Source organism: Cololabis saira, chromosome 8 (genome assembly GCF_033807715.1).
Source record: "Cololabis saira isolate AMF1-May2022 chromosome 8, fColSai1.1, whole genome shotgun sequence".
NCBI lineage: Eukaryota > Metazoa > Chordata > Actinopteri > Beloniformes > Belonidae > Cololabis > Cololabis saira.
In genome coordinates, this window is record NC_084594.1 from 46405493 (window position 1) to 46428892 (window position 23400).

At 47.1% G+C, this 23400-nt stretch overlaps 23 non-coding genes across 23 annotated transcripts; all 23 read right to left on the bottom strand.

The window, feature by feature from the left end:
• Positions 1 to 83: 83 nt before the first annotated feature.
• On the bottom strand, positions 84 to 157 carry trnan-guu (transfer RNA asparagine (anticodon GUU)). Its single transcript has one exon. It is a non-coding gene; the product is annotated as a tRNA-Asn (tRNA).
• Positions 158 to 925: 768 nt separating this feature from the next.
• trnan-guu (transfer RNA asparagine (anticodon GUU)) lies at positions 926 to 999 on the bottom strand. Its single transcript has one exon. It is a non-coding gene; the product is annotated as a tRNA-Asn (tRNA).
• A 769-nt stretch (positions 1000 to 1768) lies between these two features.
• On the bottom strand, positions 1769 to 1842 carry trnan-guu (transfer RNA asparagine (anticodon GUU)). The gene has a single exon. It is a non-coding gene; the product is annotated as a tRNA-Asn (tRNA).
• Positions 1843 to 2610: 768 nt separating this feature from the next.
• trnan-guu (transfer RNA asparagine (anticodon GUU)) lies at positions 2611 to 2684 on the bottom strand. Its single transcript has one exon. It is a non-coding gene; the product is annotated as a tRNA-Asn (tRNA).
• A 768-nt stretch (positions 2685 to 3452) lies between these two features.
• Positions 3453 to 3526, bottom strand: trnan-guu (transfer RNA asparagine (anticodon GUU)). Its single transcript has one exon. It is a non-coding gene; the product is annotated as a tRNA-Asn (tRNA).
• A 768-nt stretch (positions 3527 to 4294) lies between these two features.
• trnan-guu (transfer RNA asparagine (anticodon GUU)) lies at positions 4295 to 4368 on the bottom strand. The gene has a single exon. It is a non-coding gene; the product is annotated as a tRNA-Asn (tRNA).
• A 2053-nt stretch (positions 4369 to 6421) lies between these two features.
• trnan-guu (transfer RNA asparagine (anticodon GUU)) lies at positions 6422 to 6495 on the bottom strand. The gene has a single exon. It is a non-coding gene; the product is annotated as a tRNA-Asn (tRNA).
• A 769-nt stretch (positions 6496 to 7264) lies between these two features.
• Positions 7265 to 7338, bottom strand: trnan-guu (transfer RNA asparagine (anticodon GUU)). The gene has a single exon. It is a non-coding gene; the product is annotated as a tRNA-Asn (tRNA).
• A 769-nt stretch (positions 7339 to 8107) lies between these two features.
• Positions 8108 to 8181, bottom strand: trnan-guu (transfer RNA asparagine (anticodon GUU)). Its single transcript has one exon. It is a non-coding gene; the product is annotated as a tRNA-Asn (tRNA).
• Positions 8182 to 10233: 2052 nt separating this feature from the next.
• On the bottom strand, positions 10234 to 10307 carry trnan-guu (transfer RNA asparagine (anticodon GUU)). The gene has a single exon. It is a non-coding gene; the product is annotated as a tRNA-Asn (tRNA).
• A 769-nt stretch (positions 10308 to 11076) lies between these two features.
• On the bottom strand, positions 11077 to 11150 carry trnan-guu (transfer RNA asparagine (anticodon GUU)). The gene has a single exon. It is a non-coding gene; the product is annotated as a tRNA-Asn (tRNA).
• A 768-nt stretch (positions 11151 to 11918) lies between these two features.
• On the bottom strand, positions 11919 to 11992 carry trnan-guu (transfer RNA asparagine (anticodon GUU)). The gene has a single exon. It is a non-coding gene; the product is annotated as a tRNA-Asn (tRNA).
• Positions 11993 to 12761: 769 nt separating this feature from the next.
• trnan-guu (transfer RNA asparagine (anticodon GUU)) lies at positions 12762 to 12834 on the bottom strand. Its single transcript has one exon. It is a non-coding gene; the product is annotated as a tRNA-Asn (tRNA).
• Positions 12835 to 13602: 768 nt separating this feature from the next.
• Positions 13603 to 13676, bottom strand: trnan-guu (transfer RNA asparagine (anticodon GUU)). The gene has a single exon. It is a non-coding gene; the product is annotated as a tRNA-Asn (tRNA).
• Positions 13677 to 14445: 769 nt separating this feature from the next.
• Positions 14446 to 14519, bottom strand: trnan-guu (transfer RNA asparagine (anticodon GUU)). Its single transcript has one exon. It is a non-coding gene; the product is annotated as a tRNA-Asn (tRNA).
• Positions 14520 to 15287: 768 nt separating this feature from the next.
• Positions 15288 to 15361, bottom strand: trnan-guu (transfer RNA asparagine (anticodon GUU)). The gene has a single exon. It is a non-coding gene; the product is annotated as a tRNA-Asn (tRNA).
• Positions 15362 to 16129: 768 nt separating this feature from the next.
• trnan-guu (transfer RNA asparagine (anticodon GUU)) lies at positions 16130 to 16203 on the bottom strand. The gene has a single exon. It is a non-coding gene; the product is annotated as a tRNA-Asn (tRNA).
• A 769-nt stretch (positions 16204 to 16972) lies between these two features.
• trnan-guu (transfer RNA asparagine (anticodon GUU)) lies at positions 16973 to 17046 on the bottom strand. Its single transcript has one exon. It is a non-coding gene; the product is annotated as a tRNA-Asn (tRNA).
• Positions 17047 to 17814: 768 nt separating this feature from the next.
• Positions 17815 to 17888, bottom strand: trnan-guu (transfer RNA asparagine (anticodon GUU)). The gene has a single exon. It is a non-coding gene; the product is annotated as a tRNA-Asn (tRNA).
• Positions 17889 to 18656: 768 nt separating this feature from the next.
• On the bottom strand, positions 18657 to 18730 carry trnan-guu (transfer RNA asparagine (anticodon GUU)). Its single transcript has one exon. It is a non-coding gene; the product is annotated as a tRNA-Asn (tRNA).
• A 768-nt stretch (positions 18731 to 19498) lies between these two features.
• On the bottom strand, positions 19499 to 19572 carry trnan-guu (transfer RNA asparagine (anticodon GUU)). The gene has a single exon. It is a non-coding gene; the product is annotated as a tRNA-Asn (tRNA).
• Positions 19573 to 20340: 768 nt separating this feature from the next.
• trnan-guu (transfer RNA asparagine (anticodon GUU)) lies at positions 20341 to 20414 on the bottom strand. Its single transcript has one exon. It is a non-coding gene; the product is annotated as a tRNA-Asn (tRNA).
• Positions 20415 to 21182: 768 nt separating this feature from the next.
• On the bottom strand, positions 21183 to 21253 carry trnan-guu (transfer RNA asparagine (anticodon GUU)). Its single transcript has one exon. It is a non-coding gene; the product is annotated as a tRNA-Asn (tRNA).
• Between the last annotated feature and the right edge of the window lie 2147 nt (positions 21254 to 23400).

The following is a 23400-nucleotide window of genomic DNA, read 5'->3' on the forward strand; positions in this document are numbered from 1 at the left end:
TCCTGTGTACATTTAGCAAAGAAAGGGCAATATCTGACACCCTAGTGTCATCTTCAAGGATGACAACGGCCCATATCCACACACGTCCCTGGGTGGGCTTGAACCACCAACCTTTCGGTTAACAGCCGAACGCGCTAACCAATTGCGCCACAGAGACCAAGCTGTGCCATGCTTTTGGGGGACGGCGTGGCCATACAGATAACTCCGCCCTTACATTCTTCACATTCGCTTGGTGACCATTTAGAAATTACAGCACCTTCAGGTGTCAGTAAGCATTTCCGTACAAAGAGTTGGAGCACTTTAAAAACAATCTAATTTTCATCATTATTGACTTTGTGCTGTTGATTTGAATTCATCTGAATTTTAGGAACCCAATGGAGCCTAAGCCCCAACCAATGCCTGCTATTCCACCCAGGCAGGAGGCGAGGACCACATAGCACAGACGCTTACTTCGTCTATGGCGAGACTGCCCACCCAAGCTGTCGATCAGCCAGCCAAGAAGAAGAAGAGAGCGGCCTGACAGTCCTCCCTCTTTCTTCCAGTGAGGATGTAGGGTGCTCCCCATTTGCCAGCCTCTCCCATTCACTCAAAGTGTGCGCTATTCAGGGATGTTCCCCAAACTCCTTGTTAATCAGAGTAGCGTCACCGTGGCACTCCCGTGCTATCGGCCACAGTAAGGAGACATTATTGCGGGAAAAACAGAATCTGTTTCACCCCCAAGTGGGCAGTCACACCAGACTTCTACGATCGGCTTTAAAGGGACAAGAGTTAATTTGCCCTGAAAGTTCTGTATGTTTGTGCAGGTGAGAATGCACAGAGGTGCTGTTTTTACCAGTTGAAATTCCTGTCTACATTTAGCAAAGAAAGGGCAATATCTGACACCCTAGTGTTATCTTCAAGGATGACAACGGCCCATATCAACACACGTCCCTGGGTGGGCTTGAACCACCAACCTTTCGGTTAACAGCCGAACGCGCTAACCGATTGCGCCACAGAGACCAAGCTGTGCCATGCTTTTGGGGGAGGGCGTGGCCATACAGATAACTCCGCCCTTACTTTCCTTCACATTCGCTTGGTGACCATTTAGAAATTACAGCACCTTCAGGTGTCAGTAAGCATTTCCGTACAAAGAGTTGGAGCACTTTAAAAACAATCTAATTGTCATCATTATTGACTTTGTGCTGTTGATTTGAATTCATCTGAATTTTAAGAACCCAATGGAGCCTAAGCCCCAACCAATGCCTGCTATTCCACCCAGGCAGGAGGCGAGGACCACCTAGCACAGACGCTTACTTCGTCTATGGCGAGACTGCCCACCCAAGCTGTCGATCAGCCAGCCAAGAAGAAGAAGAGAGCGGCCTGACAGTCCTCCCTCTTTCTTCCAGTGAGGATGCAGGGTGCTCCCCATTTGCCAGCCTCTCCCATTCACTTAAAGTGTGCGCTATTCAGGGATGTTCCCCAAACTCCTTGTTAATCAGAGTAGCGTCACCGTGGCACTCCCGTGCTATCGGCCACAGTAAGGAGACATTATTGCGGGAAAAACAGAATCTGTTTCACCCCCAAGGGGGCAGTCACACCAGACTTCTACGATCGGCTTTAAAGGGACAAGAGTTAATTTGCCCTGAAAGTTCTGTATGTTTGTGCAGGTGAGAATGCACAGAGGTGCTGTTTTTACCAGTTGAAATTCCTGTCTACATTTAGCAAAGAAAGGGCAATATCTGACACCCTAGTGTTATCTTCAAGGATGACAAAGGCCCATAACAACGCACGTCCCTAGGTGGGCTTGAACCACCAACCTTTCGGTTAACAGCCGAACGCGCTAACCGATTGCGCCACAGAGACCAAGCTGTGCCATGCTTTTGGGGGAGGGCGTGGCCATACAGATAACTCCGCCCTTACTTTCTTCACATTCGCTTGGTGACCATTTAGAAATTACAGCACCTTCAGGTGTCAGTAAGCATTTCCGTACAAAGAGTTGGAGCACTTTAAAAACAATCTAATTGTCTGAATTATTGACTTTGTGCTGTTGATTTGAATTCATCTGAATTTTAGGAACCCAATGGAGCCTAAGCCCCAACCAATGCCTGCTATTCCACCCAGGCAGGAGGCGAGGACCACCTAGCACAGACGCTTACTTCGTCTATGGCGAGAATGCCCACCCAAGCTGTCGATCAGCCAGCCAAGAAGAAGAAGAGAGCGGCCTGACAGTCCTCCCTCTTTCTTCCAGTGAGGATGCAGGGTGCTCCCCATTTGCCAGCCTCTCCCATTCACTTAAAGTGTGCGCTATTCAGGGAAGTTCCCCAAACTCCTTGTTAATCAGAGTAGCGTCACCGTGGCACTCCTGTACTATCGGCCACAGTAAGGAGACATTATTGCGGGAAAAACAGAATCTGTTTCACCCCCAAGGGGGCAGTCACACCAGACTTCTACGATCGGCTTTAAAGGGACAAGAGTTAATTTGCCCTGAAAGTTCTGTATGTTTGTGCAGGTGAGAATGCACAGTGGTGCTGTTTTTACCAGGTGAAATTCCTGTGTACATTTAGCAAAGAAAGGGCAATATCTGACAGCCTAGTGTCATCTTCAAGGATGACAACGGCCCATATCAACACACGTCCCTGGGTGGGCTTGAACCACCAACCTTTCGGTTAACAGCCGAACGCGCTAACCGATTGCGCCACAGAGACCAAGCTGTGCCATGCTTTTGGGGGAGGGCGTCGCCATACAGATAACTCCGCCCTTACTTTCTTCACATTCGCTTGGTGACCATTTAGAAATTACAGCACCTTCAGGTGTCAGTAAGCATTTCCGTACAAAGAGTTGGAGCACTTTAAAAACAATCTAATTGTCTGAATTATTGACTTTGTGCTGTTGATTTGAATTCATCTGAATTTTAGGAACCCAATGGAGCCTAAGCCCCAACCAATGCCTGCTATTCCACCCAGGCAGGAGGCAAGGACCACCTAGCACAGACGCTTACTTCGTCTATGGCGAGAATGCCCACCCAAGCTGTCGATCAGCCAGCCAAGAAGAAGAAGAGAGCGGCCTGACAGTCCTCCCTCTTTCTTCCAGTGAGGATGCAGGGTGCTCCCCATTTGCCAGCCTCTCCCATTCACTTAAAGTGTGCGCTATTCAGGGAAGTTCCCCAAACTCCTTGTTAATCAGAGTAGCGTCACCGTGGCACTCCCGTACTATCGGCCACAGTAAGGAGACATTATTGCGGGAAAAACAGAATCTGTTTCACCCCCAAGGGGGCAGTCACACCAGACTTCTACGATCGGCTTTAAAGGGACAAGAGTTAATTTGCCCTGAAAGTTCTGTATGTTTGTGCAGGTGAGAATGCACAGTGGTGCTGTTTTTACCAGGTGAAATTCCTGTGTACATTTAGCAAAGAAAGGGCAATATCTGACAGCCTAGTGTCATCTTCAAGGATGACAACGGCCCATATCAACACACGTCCCTGGGTGGGCTTGAACCACCAACCTTTCGGTTAACAGCCGAACGCGCTAACCGATTGCGCCACAGAGACCAAGCTGTGCCATGCTTTTGGGGGAGGGCGTCGCCATACAGATAACTCCGCCCTTACTTTCTTAACATTCGCTTGGTGACCATTTAGAAATTACAGCACCTTCAGGTGTCAGTAAGCATTTCCGTACAAAGAGTTGGAGCACTTTAAAAACAATCTAATTGTCTGAATTATTGACTTTGTGCTGTTGATTTGAATTCATCTGAATTTTAGGAACCCAATGGAGCCTAAGCCCCAACCAATGCCTGCTATTCCACCCAGGCAGGAGGCGAGGACCACCTACCACAGACGCTTACTTCGTCTATGGTGAGACTGCCCACCCAAGCTGTCGATCAGCCAGCCAAGAAGAAGAAGAGAGCGGCCTGACAGTCCTCCCTCTTTCTTCCAGTGAGGATGCAGGGTGCTCCCCATTTGCCAGCCTCTCCCATTCAATTAAAGTGTGCGCTATTCAGGGATGTTCCCCAAACTCCTTGTTAATCAGAGTAGCGTCACCGTGGCACTCCCGTGCTATCGGCCACAGTAAGGAGACATTATTGCGGGAAAAACAGAATCTGTTTCACCCCCAAGTGGGCAGTCACACCAGACTTCTACGATCGGCTTTAAAGGGACAAGAGTTAATTTGCCCTGAAAGTTCTGTATGTTTGTGCAGGTGAGAATGCACAGAGGTGCTGTTTTTACCAGTTGAAATTCCTGTCTACATTTAGCAAAGAAAGGGCAATATCTGACACCCTAGTGTTATCTTCAAGGATGACAACGGCCCATATCAACACACGTCCCTGGGTGGGCTTGAACCACCAACCTTTCGGTTAACAGCCGAACGCGCTAACCGATTGCGCCACAGAGACCAAGCTGTGCCATGCCTTTGGGGGAGGGCGTGGCCATACAGATAACTCCGCCCTTACTTTCCTTCACATTCGCTTGGTGACCATTTAGAAATTACAGCACCTTCAGGTGTCAGTAAGCATTTCCGTACAAAGAGTTGGAGCACTTTAAAAACAATCTAATTGTCATCATTATTGACTTTGTGCTGTTGATTTGAATTCATCTGAATTTTAAGAACCCAATGGAGCCTAAGCCCCAACCAATGCCTGCTATTCCACCCAGGCAGGAGGCGAGGACCACCTAGCACAGACGCTTACTTCGTCTATGGCGAGACTGCCAACCCAAGCTGTCGATCAGCCAGCCAAGAAGAAGAATAGAGTGGCCTGACAGTCCTCCCTCTGTCTTCCAGTGAGGATGTAGGGTGCTCCCCATTCACCAGCCTCTCCCATTCACTTAAAGTGTGCGCTATTCAGGGATGTTCCCCAAACTCCTTGTTAATCAGAGTAGCGTCACCGTGGCACTCCCGTGCTATCGGCCACAGTAAGGAGACATTATTGCGGGAAAAACAGAATCTGTTTCACCCCCAAGTGGGCAGTCACACCAGGGGCCTGTACTACGAAGCGGGATTTGGGGTTAGCGAGGTAACTTCAGGTTTAACCCTGGGTTTTCAGGACTACGACGGTGGTTCACTTCTTAGCGGGGCACATCGCCATGGTAACTTATGCTGAACCGCTAACCTGCTCCGGAGCAGGTTATGTTCGAGATACAGATCGCCGGGTATAAAAGCACCGCCCACTGACCAATCAGCTCTCTTGGAAAATTACATGCCCTTTCGAAGAGAATCCAGTGGAGCTTGGTGCGCGGATCGTGAGAGGATCCCTCCGAAGAGAACACGTATTCAGGGACCACCAAAACCCCTTTGCTTTCCCTGATGAGTACCTGTATGAACGATCCAAAAAAAAAGGAAAAAAAGAAAAAAGAGGTGGAGGAGAAAATAAAAAATAAATCAATCAATGAATAAATAAAACAAATCATCACCCAAAATCCGATGTACAGTCAATCCAAAACTAATACCAATTAAATAAATAAATCAAGAAGAAATGAAAAAGAAGATGCATTTGTAAGGGGATAGCAAAAAAGGGATTTTCAATTTCGTCCCTCGAACATTCTGAGAAGTCACTTTAAAATACTAAATACCCCCCTCCTGAAAAAATAAAAAATAAAATAAAATAAATAAAAAAACCCAATTCTTTGGTACAGCATCAGCACAAGTTATCGGTCAACAACAATAGTTATAGAACCAATATATACAGACTGTCTCAGAAAATTAGAATATTGTGATTTTCTGTAATGCAAACACAAAAACAAAAAAAATGTCATACATTCTGGATTCATTACAAATCAACTGAAATATTGCAAGCCTTTTATTATTTTAATATTGCTGATCATGGTTTACAGTTTAAGATTAAGATTCCCAGAATATTCAAATATATGTTTATATCCCTATGAATTTACGCATTTATACAGTCAGCGATCTTTTGCCAGCTGTCTTTCCTGCATTTTGCAGCTGCAACTGTGTTGCTTTTTGCCTGTATTATATGCCTATATTCATCATATTTCCGTAAAATTATTGGTTGCTCTTCGCTACTGAAATAAGCGGCTCTGACAGCGGACTTCTCCATGCTTGCGATTGGTCATGCGCTGAAAACACCGCCCCTTTTATGTGCACGCGCTCATATCCAGGTTGGAGAAACCTGGGTTGATATACCGAGTTGATAACCGCCGTCGTGTGACCGCTTAGCGTGATTGCAATTGTCCCGCTTAGTGAATCTGGATAAGGAAAAGATATCCTGGATATGTTGAACTTGCTTCGTAGTACAGGGCCCAGACTTCTACGATCGGCTTTAAAGGGACAAGAGTTAATTTGCCCTGAAAGTTCTGTATGTTTGTGCAGGTGAGAATGCACAGAGGTGCTGTTTTTACCAGGTGAAATTCCTGTCTACATTTAGCAAAGAAAGGGCAATATCTGACACCCTAGTGTTATCTTCAAGGATGACAACGGCCCATATCAACACACGTCCCTGGGTGGGCTTGAACCACCAACCTATCGGTTAACAGCCGAACGCGCTAACCGATTGCGCCACAGAGACCAAGCTGTGCCATGCTTTTGGGGGAGGGCGTGGCCATACAGATAACTCCGCCCTTACTTTCCTTCACATTCGCTTGGTGACCATTTAGAAATAACAGCACCTTCAGGTGTCAGTAAGCATTTCCGTACAAAGAGTTGGAGCACTTTAAAAACAATCTAATTGTCATCATTATTGACTTTGTGCTGTTGATTTGAATTCATCTGAATTTTAAGAACCCAATGGAGCCTGAGCCCCAACCAATGCCTGCTATTCCACCCAGGCAGGAGGCGAGGACCACCTAGCACAGACGCTTACTTCGTCTATGGCGAGACTGCCCACCCAAGCTGTCGATCAGCCAGCCAAGAAGAAGAAGAGAGCGGCCTGACAGTCCTCCCTCTTTCTTCCAGTGAGGATGCAGGGTGCTCCCCATTTGCCAGCCTCTCCCATTCAATTAAAGTGTGCGCTATTCAGGGATGTTCCCCAAACTCCTTGTTAATCAGAGTAGCGTCACCGTGGCACTCCCGTGCTATCGGCCACAGTAAGGAGACATTATTGCGGGAAAAACAGAATCTGTTTCACCCCCAAGGGGGCAGTCACACCAGACTTCTACGATCGGCTTTAAAGGGACAAGAGTTAATTTGCCCTGAAAGTTCTGTATGTTTGTGCAGGTGAGAATGCACAGTGGTGCTGTTTTTACCAGGTGAAATTCCTGTGTACATTTAGCAAAGAAAGGGCAATATCTGACACCCTAGTGTCATCTTCAAGGATGACAACGGCCCATATCAACACACGTCCCTGGGTGGGCTTGAACCACCAACCTTTCGGTTAACAGCCGAACGCGCTAACCAATTGCGCCACAGAGACCAAGCTGTGCCATGCTTTTGGGGGAGGGCGTGGCCATACAGATAACTCCGCCCCTTACTTTCTTCACATTCGCTTGGTGACCATTTAGAAATTACAGCACCTTCAGGTGTCAGTAAGCATTTCCGTACAAAGAGTTGGAGCACTTTAAAAACAATCTAATTTTCATCATTATTGACTTTGTGCTGTTGATTTGAATTCATCTGAATTTTAGGAACCCAATGGAGCCTAAGCCCCAACCAATGCCTGCTATTCCACCCAGGCAGGAGGCGAGGACCACCTAGCACAGACGCTTACTTCGTCTATGGTGAGACTGCCCACCCAAGCTGTCGATCAGCCAGCCAAGAAGAAGAAGAGAGCGGCCTGACAGTCCTCCCTCTTTCTTCCAGTGAGGATGCAGGGTGCTCCCCATTTGCCAGCCTCTCCCATTCACTTAAAGTGTGCGCTATTCAGGGATGTTCCCCAAACTCCTTGTTAATCAGAGTAGCGTCACCGTGGCACTCCCGTGCTATCGGCCACAGTAAGGAGACATTATTGCGGGAAAAACAGAATCTGTTTCACCCCCAAGGGGGCAGTCACACCAGACTTCTACGATCGGCTTTAAAGGGACAAGAGTTAATTTGCCCTGAAAGTTCTGTATGTTTGTGCAGGTGAGAATGCACAGTGGTGCTGTTTTTACCAGGTGAAATTCCTGTGTACATTTAGCAAAGAAAGGGCAATATCTGGCACCCTAGTGTCATCTTCAAGGATGACAACGGCCCATATCAACACACGTCCCTGGGTGGGCTTGAACCACCAACCTTTCGGTTAACAGCCGAACGCGCTAACCAATTGCGCCACAGAGACCAAGCTGTGCCATGCTTTTGGGGGACGGCGTGGCCATACAGATAACTCCGCCCTTACTTTCTTCACATTCGCTTGGTGACCATTTAGAAATTACAGCACCTTCAGGTGTCAGTAAGCATTTCCGTACAAAGAGTTGGAGCACTTTAAAAACAATCTAATTGTCATCATTATTGACTTTGTGCTGTTGATTTGAATTCATCTGAATTTTAGGAACCCAATGGAGCCTAAGCCCCAACCAATGCCTGCTATTCCACCCAGGCAGGAGGCGAGGACCACATAGCACAGACGCTTACTTCGTCTATGGCGAGACTGCCCACCCAAGCTGTCGATCAGCCAGCCAAGAAGAAGAAGAGAGCGGCCTGACAGTCCTCCCTCTTTCTTCCAGTGAGGATGTAGGGTGCTCCCCATTTGCCAGCCTCTCCCATTCACTTAAAGTATGCGCTATTCAGGGATGTTCCCCAAACTCCTTGTTAATCAGAGTAGCGTCACCGTGGCACTCCCGTGCTATCGGCCACAGTAAGGAGACATTATTGCGGGAAAAACAGAATCTGTTTCACCCCCAAGTGGGCAGTCACACCAGGGGCCTGTACTACGAAGCGGGATTTGGGGTTAGCGAGGTAACTTCAGGTTTAACCCTGGGTTTTCAGGACTACGACGGTGGTTCACTTCTTAGCGGGGCACATCGCCATGGTAACTTATGCTGAACCGCTAACCTGCTCCGGAGCAGGTTATGTTCGAGATACAGATCGCCGGGTATAAAAGCACCGCCCACTGACCAATCAGCTCTCTTGGAAAATGACATGCCCTTTCGAAGAGAATCCAGTGGAGCTTGGTGCGCGGATCGTGAGAGGATCCCTCCGAAGAGAACGCGTATTCAGGGACCACCAAAACCCCTTTGCTTTCCCTGATGAGTACCTGTATGAACGATCCAAAAAAAAAGGAAAAAAAGAAAAAAGAGGTGGAGGAGAAAATAAAAAATAAATCAATCAATGAATAAATAAAACAAATCATCACCCAAAATCCGATGTACAGTCAATCCAAAACTAATACCAATTAAATAAATAAATCAAGAAGAAATGAAAAAGAAGATGCATTTGTAAGGGGATAGCAAAAAAGGGATTTTCAATTTCGTCCCTCGAACATTCTGAGAAGTCACTTTAAAATACTAAATACCTCCCTCCTGAAAAAATAAAAAATTAAATAAAATAAATAAAAAAACCCAATTCTTTGGTACAGCATCAGCACAAGTTATCGGTCAACAACAATAGTTATAGAACCAATATATACAGACTGTCTCAGAAAATTAGAATATTGTGATTTTCTGTAATGCAAACACAAAAACAAAAAAAATGTCATACATTCTGGATTCATTACAAATCAACTGAAATATTGCAAGCCTTTTATTATTTTAATATTGCTGATCATGGTTTACAGTTTAAGATTAAGATTCCCAGAATATTCAAATATATGTTTATATCCCTATGAATTTACGCATTTATACAGTCAGCGATCTTTTGCCAGCTGTCTTTCCTGCATTTTGCAGCTGCAACTGTGTTGCTTTTTGCCTGTATTATATGCCTATACTCATCATATTTCCGTAAAATTATTGGTTGCTCTTCGCTACTGAAATAAGCGGCTCTGACAGCGGACTTCTCCATGCTTGCGATTGGTCATGCGCTGAAAACACCGCGCCTTTTATGTGCACGCGCTCATATCCAGGTTGGAGAAACCTGGGTTGATATACCGAGTTGATAACCGCCGTCGTGTGACCGCTTAGCGTGATTGCAATTGTCCCGCTTAGTGAATCTGGATAAGGAAAAGATATCCTGGATATGTTGAACTTGCTTCGTAGTACAGGGCCCAGACTTCTACGATCGGCTTTAAAGGGACAAGAGTTAATTTGCCCTGAAAGTTCTGTATGTTTGTGCAGGTGAGAATGCACAGAGGTGCTGTTTTTACCAGGTGAAATTCCTGTCTACATTTAGCAAAGAAAGGGCAATATCTGACACCCTAGTGTTATCTTCAAGGATGACAACGGCCCATATCAACACACGTCCCTGGGTGGGCTTGAACCACCAACCTTTCGGTTAACAGCCTAACGCGCTAACCGATTGCGCCACAGAGACCAAGCTGTGCCATGCTTTTGGGGGAGGGCGTGGCCATACAGATAACTCCGCCCTTACTTTCCTTCACATTCGCTTGGTGACCATTTAGAAATTACAGCACCTTCAGGTGTCAGTAAGCATTTCCGTACAAAGAGTTGGAGCACTTTAAAAACAATCTAATTGTCATCATTATTGACTTTGTGCTGTTGATTTGAATTCATCTGAATTTTAAGAACCCAATGGAGCCTAAGCCCCAACCAATGCCTGCTATTCCACCCAGGCAGGAGGCGAGGACCACCTAGCACAGACGCTTACTTCGTCTATGGCGAGACTGCCCACCCAAGCTGTCGATCAGCCAGCCAAGAAGAAGAAGAGAGCGGCCTGACAGTCCTCCCTCTTTCTTCCAGTGAGGATGCAGGGTGCTCCCCATTTGCCAGCCTCTCCCATTCAATTAAAGTGTGCGCTATTCAGGGATGTTCCCCAAACTCCTTGTTAATCAGAGTAGCGTCACCGTGGCACTCCCGTGCTATCGGCCACAGTAAGGAGACATTATTGCGGGAAAAACAGAATCTGTTTCACCCCCAAGTGGGCAGTCACACCAGACTTCTACGATCGGCTTTAAAGGGACAAGAGTTAATTTGCCCTGAAAGTTCTGTATGTTTGTGCAGGTGAGAATGCACAGTGGTGCTGTTTTTACCAGGTGAAATTCCTGTGTACATTTAGCAAAGAAAGGGCAATATCTGACACCTTAGTGTCATCTTCAAGGATGACAACGGCCCATATCAACACACGTCCCTGGGTGGGCTTGAACCACCAACCTTTCGGTTAACAGCCGAACGCGCTAACCAATTGCGCCACAGAGACCAAGCTGTGCCATGCTTTTGGGGGAGGGCGTGGCCATACAGATAACTCCGCCCTTACATTCTTCACATTCGCTTGGTGACCATTTAGAAATTACAGCACCTTCAGGTGTCAGTAAGCATTTCCGTACAAAGAGTTGGAGCACTTTAAAAACAATCTAATTTTCATCATTATTGACTTTGTGCTGTTGATTTGAATTCATCTGAATTTTAGGAACCCAATGGAGCCTAAGCCCCAACCAATGCCTGCTATTCCACCCAGGCAGGAGGCGAGGACCACATAGCACAGAAGCTTACTTCGTCTATGGCGAGACTGCCCACCCAAGCTGTTGATCAGCCAGCCAAGAAGAAGAAGAGAGCGGCCTGACAGTCCTCCCTCTTTCTTCCAGTGAGGATGTAGGGTGCTCCCCATTTGCCAGCCTCTCCCATTCACTCAAAGTGTGCGCTATTCAGGGATGTTCCCCAAACTCCTTGTTAATCAGAGTAGCGTCACCGTGGCACTCCCGTGCTATCGGCCACAGTAAGGAGACATTATTGCGGGAAAAACAGAATCTGTTTCACCCCCAAGTGGGCAGTCACACCAGACTTCTACGATCGGCTTTAAAGGGACAAGAGTTAATTTGCCCTGAAAGTTCTGTATGTTTGTGCAGGTGAGAATGCACAGAGGTGCTGTTTTTACCAGTTGAAATTCCTGTCTACATTTAGCAAAGAAAGGGCAATATCTGACACCCTAGTGTTATCTTCAAGGATGACAACGGCCCATATCAACACACGTCCCTGGGTGGGCTTGAACCACCAACCTTTCGGTTAACAGCCGAACGCGCTAACCTATTGCGCCACAGAGACCAAGCTGTGCCATGCTTTTGGGGGAGGGCGTGGCCATACAGATAACTCCGCCCTTACTTTCCTTCACATTCGCTTGGTGACCATTTAGAAATTACAGCACCTTCAGGTGTCAGTAAGCATTTCCGTACAAAGAGTTGGAGCACTTTAAAAACAATCTAATTGTCATCATTATTGACTTTGTGCTGTTGATTTGAATTCATCTGAATTTTAAGAACCCAATGGAGCCTAAGCCCCAACCAATGCCTGCTATTCCACCCAGGCAGGAGGCGAGGACCACCTAGCACAGACGCTTACTTCGTCTATGGCGAGACTGCCCACCCAAGCTGTCGATCAGCCAGACAAGAAGAAGAAGAGAGCGGCCTGACAGTCCTCCCTCTTTCTTCCAGTGAGGATGTAGGGTGCTCCCCATTTGCCAGCCTCTCCCATTCACTTAAAGTGTGCGCTATTCAGGGATGTTCCCCAAACTCCTTGTTAATCAGAGTAGCGTCACCGTGGCACTCCCGTGCTATCGGCCACAGTAAGGAGACATTATTGCGGGAAAAACAGAATCTGTTTCACCCCCAAGGGGGCAGTCACACCAGACTTCTACGATCGGCTTTAAAGGGACAAGAGTTAATTTGCCCTGAAAGTTCTGTATGTTTGTGCAGGTGAGAATGCACAGAGGTGCTGTTTTTACCAGTTGAAATTCCTGTCTACATTTAGCAAAGAAAGGGCAATATCTGACACCCTAGTGTTATCTTCAAGGATGACAACGGCCCATATCAACACACGTCCTGGGTGGGCTTGAACCACCAACCTTTCGGTTAACAGCCGAACACGCTAACCGATTGCGCCACAGAGACCAAGCTGTGCCATGCTTTTGGGGGAGGGTGTGGCCATACAGATAACTCCGCCCTTACTTTCTTCACATTCGCTTGGTGACCATTTAGAAATTACAGCACCTTCAGGTGTCAGTAAGCATTTCCGTACAAAGAGTTGGAGCACTTTAAAAACAATCTAATTGTCATCATTATTGACTTTGTGCTGTTGATTTGAATTCATCTGAATTTTAGGAACCCAATGGAGCCTAAGCCCCAACCAATGCCTGCTATTCCACCCAGGCAGGAGGCGAGGACCACATAGCACAGACGCTTACTTTGTCTATGGCGAGACTGCCCACCCAAGCTGTCGATCAGCCAGCCAAGAAGAAGAAGAGAGCGGCCTGACAGTCCTCCCTCTTTCTTCCAGTGAGGATGTAGGGTGCTCCCCATTTGCCAGCCTCTCCCATTCACTTAAAGTGTGCGCTATTCAGGGATGTTCCCCAAACTCCTTGTTAATCAGAGTAGCGTCACCGTGGCACTCCCGTGCTATCGGCCACAGTAAGGAGACATTATTGCGGGAAAAACAGAATCTGTTTCACCCCCAAGTGGGCAGTCACACCAGACTTCTACGATCGGCTTTAAAGGGACAAGAGTTAATTTGCCCTGAAAGTTCTGTATGTTTGTGCAGGTGAGAATGCACAGAGGTGCTGTTTTTACCAGTTGAAATTCCTGTCTACATTTAGCAAAGAAAGGGCAATATCTGACACCCTAGTGTTATCTTCAAGGATGACAAAGGCCCATATCAACGCACGTCCCTGGGTGGGCTTGAACCACCAACCTTTCGGTTAACAGCCGAACGCGCTAGCCGATTGCGCCACAGAGACCAAGCTGTGCCATGCTTTTGGGGTAGGGCGTGGCCATACAGATAACTCCGCCCTTACTTTCCTTCACATTCGCTTGGTGTCCATTTAGAAATTACAGCACCTTCAGGTGTCAGTAAGCATTTCCGTACAAAGAGTTGGAGCACTTTAAAAACAATCTAATTGTCATCATTATTGACTTTGTGCTGTTGATTTGAATTCATCTGAATTTTAAGAACCCAATGGAGCCTAAGCCCCAACCAATGCCTGCTATTCCACCCAGGCAGGAGGCGAGGACCACCTAGCACAGACGCTTACTTCGTCTATGGCGAGACTGCCCACCCAAGCTGTCGATCAGCCAGCCAAGAAGAAGAAGAGAGCGGCCTGACAGTCCTCCCTCTTTCTTCCAGTGAGGATGCAGGGTGCTCCCCATTTGCCAGCCTCTCCCATTCACTTAAAGTGTGCGCTATTCAGGGATGTTCCCCAAACTCCTTGTTAATCAGAGTAGCGTCACCGTGGCACTCCCGTGCTATCGGCCACAGTAAGGAGACATTATTGCGGGAAAAACAGAATCTGTTTCACCCCCAAGGGGGCAGTCACACCAGACTTCTACGATCGGCTTTAAAGGGACAAGAGTTAATTTGCCCTGAAAGTTCTGTATGTTTGTGCAGGTGAGAATGCACAGTGGTGCTGTTTTTACCAGGTGAAATTCCTGTGTACATTTAGCAAAGAAAGGGCAATATCTGACACCCTAGTGTCATCTTCAAGGATGACAACGGCCCATATCAACACACGTCCCTGGGTGGGCTTGAACCACCAACCTTTCGGTTAACAGCCGAACGCGCTAACCAATTGCGCCACAGAGACCAAGCTGTGCCATGCTTTTGGGGGACGGCGTGGCCATACAGATAACTCCGCCCTTACTTTCTTCACATTCGCTTGGTGACCATTTAGAAATTACAGCACCTTCAGGTGTCAGTAAGCATTTCCGTACAAAGAGTTGGAGCACTTTAAAAACAATCTAATTGTCATCATTATTGACTTTGTGCTGTTGATTTGAATTCATCTGAATTTTAGGAACCCAATGGAGCCTAAGCCCCAACCAATGCCTGCTATTCCACCCAGGCAGGAGGCGAGGACCACCTAGCACAGACGCTTACTTCGTCTATGGCGAGACTGCCCACCCAAGCTGTCGATCAGCCAGCCAAGAAGAAGAAGAGAGCGGCCTGACAGTCCTCCCTCTTTCTTCCAGTGAGGATGCAGGGTGCTCCCCATTTGCCAGCCTCTCCCATTCACTTAAAGTGTGCGCTATTCAGGGATGTTCCCCAAACTCCTTGTTAATCAGAGTAGCGTCACCGTGGCACTCCCGTGCTATCGGCCACAGTAAGGAGACATTATTGCGGGAAAAACAGAATCTGTTTCACCCCCAAGGGGGCAGTCACACCAGACTTCTACGATCGGCTTTAAAGGGACAAGAGTTAATTTGCCCTGAAAGTTCTGTATGTTTGTGCAGGTGAGAATGCACAGAGGTGCTGTTTTTACCAGTTGAAATTCCTGTCTACATTTAGCAAAGAAAGGGCAATATCTGACACCCTAGTGTTATCTTCAAGGATGACAACGGCCCATATCAACACACGTCCCTGGGTGGGCTTGAACCACCAACCTTTCGGTTAACAGCCGAACGCGCTAACCGATTGCGCCACAGAGACCAAGCTGTGCCATGCTTTTGGGGGAGGGCGTGGCCATACAGATAACTCCGCCCTTACTTTCTTCACATTCGCTTGGTGACCATTTAGAAATTACAGCACCTTCAGGTGTCAGTAAGCATTTCCGTACAAAGAGTTGGAGCACTTTAAAAACAATCTAATTGTCATCATTATTGACTTTGTGCTGTTGATTTGAATTCATCTGAATTTTAGGAACCCAATGGAGCCTAAGCCCCAACCAATGCCTGCTATTCCACCCAGGCAGGAGGCGAGGACCACATAGCACAGACGCTTACTTTGTCTATGGCGAGACTGCCCACCCAAGCTGTCGATCAGCCAGCCAAGAAGAAGAAGAGAGCGGCCTGACAGTCCTCCCTCTTTCTTCCAGTGAGGATGTAGGGTGCTCCCCATTTGCCAGCCTCTCCCATTCACTTAAAGTGTGCGCTATTCAGGGATGTTCCCCAAACTCCTTGTTAATCAGAGTAGCGTCACCGTGGCACTCCCGTGCTATCGGCCACAGTAAGGAGACATTATTGCGGGAAAAACAGAATCTGTTTCACCCCCAAGTGGGCAGTCACACCAGACTTCTACGATCGGCTTTAAAGGGACAAGAGTTAATTTGCCCTGAAAGTTCTGTATGTTTGTGCAGGTGAGAATGCACAGAGGTGCTGTTTTTACCAGTTGAAATTCCTGTCTACATTTAGCAAAGAAAGGGCAATATCTGACACCCTAGTGTTATCTTCAAGGATGACAAAGGCCCATATCAACGCACGTCCCTGGGTGGGCTTGAACCACCAACCTTTCGGTTAACAGCCGAACGCGCTAACCGATTGCGCCACAGAGACCAAGCTGTGCCATGCTTTTGGGGTAGGGCGTGGCCATACAGATAACTCCGCCCTTACTTTCCTTCACATTCGCTTGGTGTCCATTTAGAAATTACAGCACCTTCAGGTGTCAGTAAGCATTTCCGTACAAAGAGTTGGAGCACTTTAAAAACAATCTAATTGTCATCATTATTGACTTTGTGCTGTTGATTTGAATTCATCTGAATTTTAAGAACCCAATGGAGCCTAAGCCCCAACCAATGCCTGCTATTCCACCCAGGCAGGAGGCGAGGACCACCTAGCACAGACGCTTACTTCGTCTATGGCGAGACTGCCCACCCAAGCTGTCGATCAGCCAGCCAAGAAGAAGAAGAGAGCGGCCTGACAGTCCTCCCTCTTTCTTCCAGTGAGGATGCAGGGTGCTCCCCATTTGCCAGCCTCTCCCATTCAATTAAAGTGTGCGCTATTCAGGGATGTTCCCCAAACTCCTTGTTAATCAGAGTAGCGTCACCGTGGCACTCCCGTGCTATCGGCCACAGTAAGGAGACATTATTGCGGGAAAAACAGAATCTGTTTCACCCCCAAGGGGGCAGTCACACCAGACTTCTACGATCGGCTTTAAAGGGACAAGAGTTAATTTGCCCTGAAAGTTCTGTATGTTTGTGCAGGTGAGAATGCACAGTGGTGCTGTTTTTACCAGGTGAAATTCCTGTGTACATTTAGCAAAGAAAGGGCAATATCTGACACCCTAGTGTCATCTTCAAGGATGACAACGGCCCATATCAACACACGTCCCTGGGTGGGCTTGAACCACCAACCTTTCGGTTAACAGCCGAACGCGCTAACCAATTGCGCCACAGAGACCAAGCTGTGCCATGCTTTTGGGGGACGGCGTGGCCATACAGATAACTCCGCCCTTACGTTCTTCACATTCGCTTGGTGACCATTTAGAAATTACAGCACCTTCAGGTGTCAGTAAGCATTTCCGTACAAAGAGTTGGAGCACTTTAAAAACAATCTAATTGTCATCATTATTGACTTTGTGCTGTTGATTTGAATTCATCTGAATTTTAGGAACCCAATGGAGCCTAAGCCCCAACCAATGCCTGCTATTCCACCCAGGCAGGAGGCGAGGACCACCTAGCACAGACGCTTACTTCGTCTATGGCGAGACTGCCCACCCAAGCTGTCGATCAGCCAGCCAAGAAGAAGAAGAGAGCGGCCTGACAGTCCTCCCTCTTTCTTCCAGTGAGGATGCAGGGTGCTCCCCATTTGCCAGCCTCTCCCATTCACTTAAAGTGTGCGCTATTCAGGGATGTTCCCCAAACTCCTTGTTAATCAGAGTAGCGTCACCGTGGCACTCCCGTGCTATCGGCCACAGTAAGGAGACATTATTGCGGGAAAAACAGAATCTGTTTCACCCCCAAGGGGGCAGTCACACCAGACTTCTACGATCGGCTATAAAGGGACAAGAGTTAATTTGCCCTGAAAGTTCTGTATGTTTGTGCAGGTGAGAATGCACAGAGGTGCTGTTTTTACCAGTTGAAATTCCTGTCTACATTTAGCAAAGAAAGGGCAATATCTGACACCCTAGTGTTATCTTCAAGGATGACAACGGCCCATATCAACACACGCCCCTGGGTGGGCTTGAACCACCAACCTTTCGGTTAACAGCCGAACGCGCTAACCGATTGCGCCACAGAGACCAAGCTGTGCCATGCTTTTGGGGGAGGGCGTGGCCATACAGATAACTCCGCCCTTACTTTCCTTCACATTCGCTTGGTGACCATTTAGAAATTACAGCACCTTCAGGTGTCAGTAAGCATTTCCGTACAAAGAGTTGGAGCACTTTAAAAACAATCTAATTGTCATCATTATTGACTTTGTGCTGTTGATTTGAATTCATCTGAATTTTAAGAACCCAATGGAGCCTAAGCCCCAACCAATGCCTGCTATTCCACCCAGGCAGGAGGCGAGGACCACCTAGCACAGACACTTACTTCGTCTATGGCGAGACTGCCCACCCAAGCTGTCGATCAGCCAGCCAAGAAGAAGAATAGAGCGGCCTGACAGTCCTCCCTCTGTCTTCCAGTGAGAATGTAAGGTGCTCCCCATTCACCAGCCTCTCCCATTCACTTAAAGTGTGCGCTATTCAGGGATGTTCCCCAAACTCCTTGTTAATCAGAGTAGCGTCACCGTGGCACTCCTGTGCTATCGGCCACAGTAAGGAGACATTATTGCGGGAAAAACAGAATCTGTTTCACCCCCAAGGGCGCAGTCACACCAGACTTCTACGATCGGCTTGAAAGGGACAAGAGTTAATTTGCCCTGAAAGTTCTGTATGTTTGTGCAGGTTAGAATGTACAGTGGTGCTGTTTTTACAGGTGAAATTCCTGTGTCCATTTAGCAAAGAAAGGGCAATATCTGACAGCCTAGTGTTGTCTTCAAGGATGACAAAGGCCCATATCAACGCACGTCCCTGGGTGGGCTTGAACCACCAACCTTTCGGTTAACAGCCGAACGCGCTAACCGATTGCGCCACAGAGACCAAGCTGTGCCACGCTTTTGGGGGAGGGCGTGGCCATACAGATAACTCCGCCCTTACTTTCTTCACATTCGCTTGGTGACCATTTAGAAATTACAGCACCTTCAGGTGTCAGTAAGCATTTCCGTACAAAGAGTTGGAGCACTTTAAAAACAATCTAATTGTCTGAATTATTGACTTTGTGCTGTTGATTTGAATTCATCTGAATTTTAGGAACCCAATGGAGCCTAAGCCCCAACCAATGCCTGCTATTCCACCCAGGCAGGAGGCGAGGACCACCTAGCACAGACGCTTACTTCGTCTATGGCGAGACTGCCCACCCAAGCTGTCGATCAGCCAGCCAAGAAGAAGAAGAGAGCGGCCTGACAGTCCTCCCTCTTTCTTCCAGTGAGGATGCAGGGTGCTCCCCATTTGCCAGCCTCTCCCATTCACTTAAAGTGTGCGCTATTCAGGGATGTTCCCCAAACTCCTTGTTAATCAGAGTAGCGTCACCGTGGCACTCCCGTGCTATCGGCCACAGTAAGGAGACATTATTGCGGGAAAAACAGAATCTGTTTCACCCCCAAGGGGGCAGTCACACCAGACTTCTACGATCGGCTTTAAAGGGACAAGAGTTAATTTGCCCTGAAAGTTCTGTATGTTTGTGCAGGTGAGAATGCACAGTGGTGCTGTTTTTACCAGGTGAAATTCCTGTGTACATTTAGCAAAGAAAGGGCAATATCTGACACCCTAGTGTCATCTTCAAGGATGACAACGGCCCATATCAACACACGTCCCTGGGTGGGCTTGAACCACCAACCTTTCGGTTAACAGCCGAACGCGCTAACCAATTGCGCCACAGAGACCAAGCTGTGCCATGCTTTTGGGGGAGGGCGTGGCCATACAGATAACTCCGCCCTTACTTTCCTTCACATTCGCTTGGTGACCATTTAGAAATTACAGCACCTTCAGGTGTCAGTAAGCATTTCCGTACAAAGAGTTGGAGCACTTTAAAAACAATCTAATTGTCATCATTATTGACTTTGTGCTGTTGATTTGAATTCATCTGAATTTTAAGAACCCAATGGAGCCTAAGCCCCAACCAATGCCTGCTATTCCACCCAGGCAGGAGGCGAGGACCACCTAGCACAGACACTTACTTCGTCTATGGCGAGACTGCCCACCCAAGCTGTCGATCAGCCAGCCAAGAAGAAGAATAGAGCGGCCTGACAGTCCTCCCTCTGTCTTCCAGTGAGAATGTAAGGTGCTCCCCATTCACCAGCCTCTCCCATTCACTTAAAGTGTGCGCTATTCAGGGATGTTCCCCAAACTCCTTGTTAATCAGAGTAGCGTCACCGTGGCACTCCTGTGCTATCGGCCACAGTAAGGAGACATTATTGCGGGAAAAACAGAATCTGTTTCACCCCCAAGGGCGCAGTCACACCAGACTTCTACGATCGGCTTTAAAGGGACAAGAGTTAATTTGCCCTGAAAGTTCTGTATGTTTGTGCAGGTTAGAATGTACAGTGGTGCTGTTTTTACAGGTGAAATTCCTGTGTCCATTTAGCAAAGAAAGGGCAATATCTGACAGCCTAGTGTTGTCTTCAAGGATGACAAAGGCCCATATCAACGCACGTCCCTGGGTGGGCTTGAACCACCAACCTTTCGGTTAACAGCCGAACGCGCTAACCGATTGCGCCACAGAGACCAAGCTGTGCCACGCTTTTGGGGGAGGGCGTGGCCATACAGATAACTCCGCCCTTACTTTCTTCACATTCGCTTGGTGACCATTTAGAAATTACAGCACCTTCAGGTGTCAGTAAGCATTTCCGTACAAAGAGTTGGAGCACTTTAAAAACAATCTAATTGTCTGAATTATTGACTTTGTGCTGTTGATTTGAATTCATCTGAATTTTAGGAACCCAATGGAGCCTAAGCCCCAACCAATGCCTGCTATTCCACCCAGGCAGGAGGCGAGGACCACCTAGCACAGACGCTTACTTCGTCTATGGCGAGACTGCCCACCCAAGCTGTCGATCAGCCAGCCAAGAAGAAGAAGAGAGCGGCCTGACAGTCCTCCCTCTTTCTTCCAGTGAGGATGTAGGGTGCTCCCCATTTGCCAGCCTCTCCCATTCACTTAAAGTGTGCGCTATTCAGGGATGTTCCCCAAACTCCTTGTTAATCAGAGTAGTGTCACCGTGGCACTCCCGTGCTATCGGCCACAGTAAGGAGACATTATTGCGGGAAAAACAGAATCTGTTTCACCCCCAAGGGGGCAGTCACACCAGACTTCTACGATCGGCTTTAAAGGGACAAGAGTTAATTTGCCCTGAAAGTTCTGTATGTTTGTGCAGGTGAGAATGCACAGAGGTGCTGTTTTTACCAGGTGAAATTCCTGTCTACATTTAGCAAAGAAAGGGCAATATCTGACACCCTAGTGTTATCTTCAAGGATGACAACGGCCCATATCAACACACGTCCCTGGGTGGGCTTGAACCACCAACCTTTCGGTTAACAGCCGAACGCGCTAACCGATTGCGCCAAAGCTGGGGAACAATAGTCTACCATGGGGGGGGAAGAAAGGAAAAGAAGGGGGGAGAAGAAAAAGAGGAAAAAGAGAGAAAAAAGAGAGAAAAAATGAGAAAAAGAGAAGAAAGCACAATTCTGTAGCACCCATTCTTTTGAAAGTCATTATATACCGTAGTATTTTTGTTAAAGAAAAGAAAAGTTATTTTTTGTGCGTTGCGGAGGAGGAAGACACGTCCACAAAAGCGCCGGTTCGAATCCTGACTCTAGCAGGATTGAAGTTTATAATATGCAGAATAAAAGTGTTTGTGTTGACTGTGTAAACTTGAATTTATTCAAGATAATGACGTATAAGACTCTTGCAATGCAATTAACTGTTAATACATTATTATTAATATTTAAAAAAAAAATAATATTAGTATATTATTATTGTTAGTTTTTTTATTAGTCTATTAGTATTAAAAAAAAACTTCCCTAGTTTAGATTATATACTTAGACTATCCATACGTAGATTCTTTATACCTTCCAAGTTCAGAGATTAAATATTTTATATAATATAGATATAAGACTCTTGCAATGCAATTAACTGTTAATACATTGTTATTAATATTTAAAAAAAAATCAATATTAGTATATTATTATTGTTAGTTTTTTTATTAGTCTATTAGTATTAAAAAAACCTTCCCTAGTTTAGATTATATACTTAGACTATCCATACGTAGATTCTTTATACCTCCAAGTTCAGTGATTAAATATTCTATATAATATAGAATAAATGTGTTTATTTTCTGCTGTCTTGGTTTAATCAGGGTGGTGTCTGAGGCTGTTTCAGGTTTCCTTATACACAGTCCAGTGATCAGTCATGTGACTGGAAGCTGTCACTGGTAGATACCAAATATACCAAATAACATTATCATCATCCTTTTCCTTTCAAAGTAATGATGATAATAAAGGATGATGATGTTATTTTGCATACATCCTACTTATGACTGATTAATGGACTGTATATAAGGAAACCAGAAGCAGCCTCAGAACCAAACCTGACAAAGGCAAGCCCAAAATGTTTGTTGAATAAAGCATAATGTACTGGAGAACACTTGTACAATGTGTTTTAATAGTGATGGACTTGCATTGAAGCTCACCATGGTTTGCTCCTTGCTGTGTGTAATTAATTAAAAACGAACCATAAAAATGAACATGAACTGAGGCAGTATTGATATTAAAATTGTAATTGTATTGAACATTATAACCATCAGAAAACATACAGAACTATATACAGAAATAAAAGTGTCCAGTGTTCATGCCTCTGGGAGGGGGGTAAACAATCATTTTTTTTTTTTTATGTCCTCCAACCACCGCTCCTTGGGAACAGCCTCTACAGAGGGGCAGTATACAATGCCCTTGTACTCGCTGTGTCCAGTCTCCGCTGTCCTGAACTGCCCGCATTTCTTGCAAGTGTTGTGCAGTACTTTGCGGGTCAGTTTTCGGCGGACTGGAGCAGGAGCAGGAGCAAGAACAGGAGCAAGAGCAGGAGGGTTAGAGGAGAAGCCGACAAGTAGGGCCTGTGGAGTAGCGACCGGGACAGGCACCTGTGAGGTCACTGGAGCCAGCATCACCAGCTGAGGGCCCGAGGGTGGAGCAGGGAAAAGCTGCCGCTGTGGACGCGGCCTCACAGCCGCCGGTGTTGCAACTGTGGGCGATACCCTCCTCTTCAGCTTCGCCTGGCCCACGGTGCTGCTGGGCAGGTGGTACTGGTGAGCTGGGCCTGGCTGGAGGGGTGCAGACAGGGGGCGCACATTAGCAGGGGGGAGAGGGTCAGCTGCCACAGACAAGCGGCTGGGCAAGTTCAGCCCCTGCATCACAATTGTGTTGTCCTGCCTCTTCACCGTCCTGTTGTGCCACTGCACCAGGGTGGTGTGGCTCACGTCCACCAGCTGCAGGGTGGTCTGCTGCATAACTGTCCCATTGACCAGAATGCGCCGCCTGATTTTCTTGTAGTCCTCAAGGATGAGATCCCATCTGGACACTGTGCCAGTCCCCCTCTTCTTGGGACTGCGGTGGATGGCACAGAGCCTGACAAAGATGGTCTCAATCAGGCGGCAGCAATCTGGCCACTGGGCAAGCGGGGCAGTGGTGGTGAGTGCGTGCCTCTTCACACTCTCCACCCC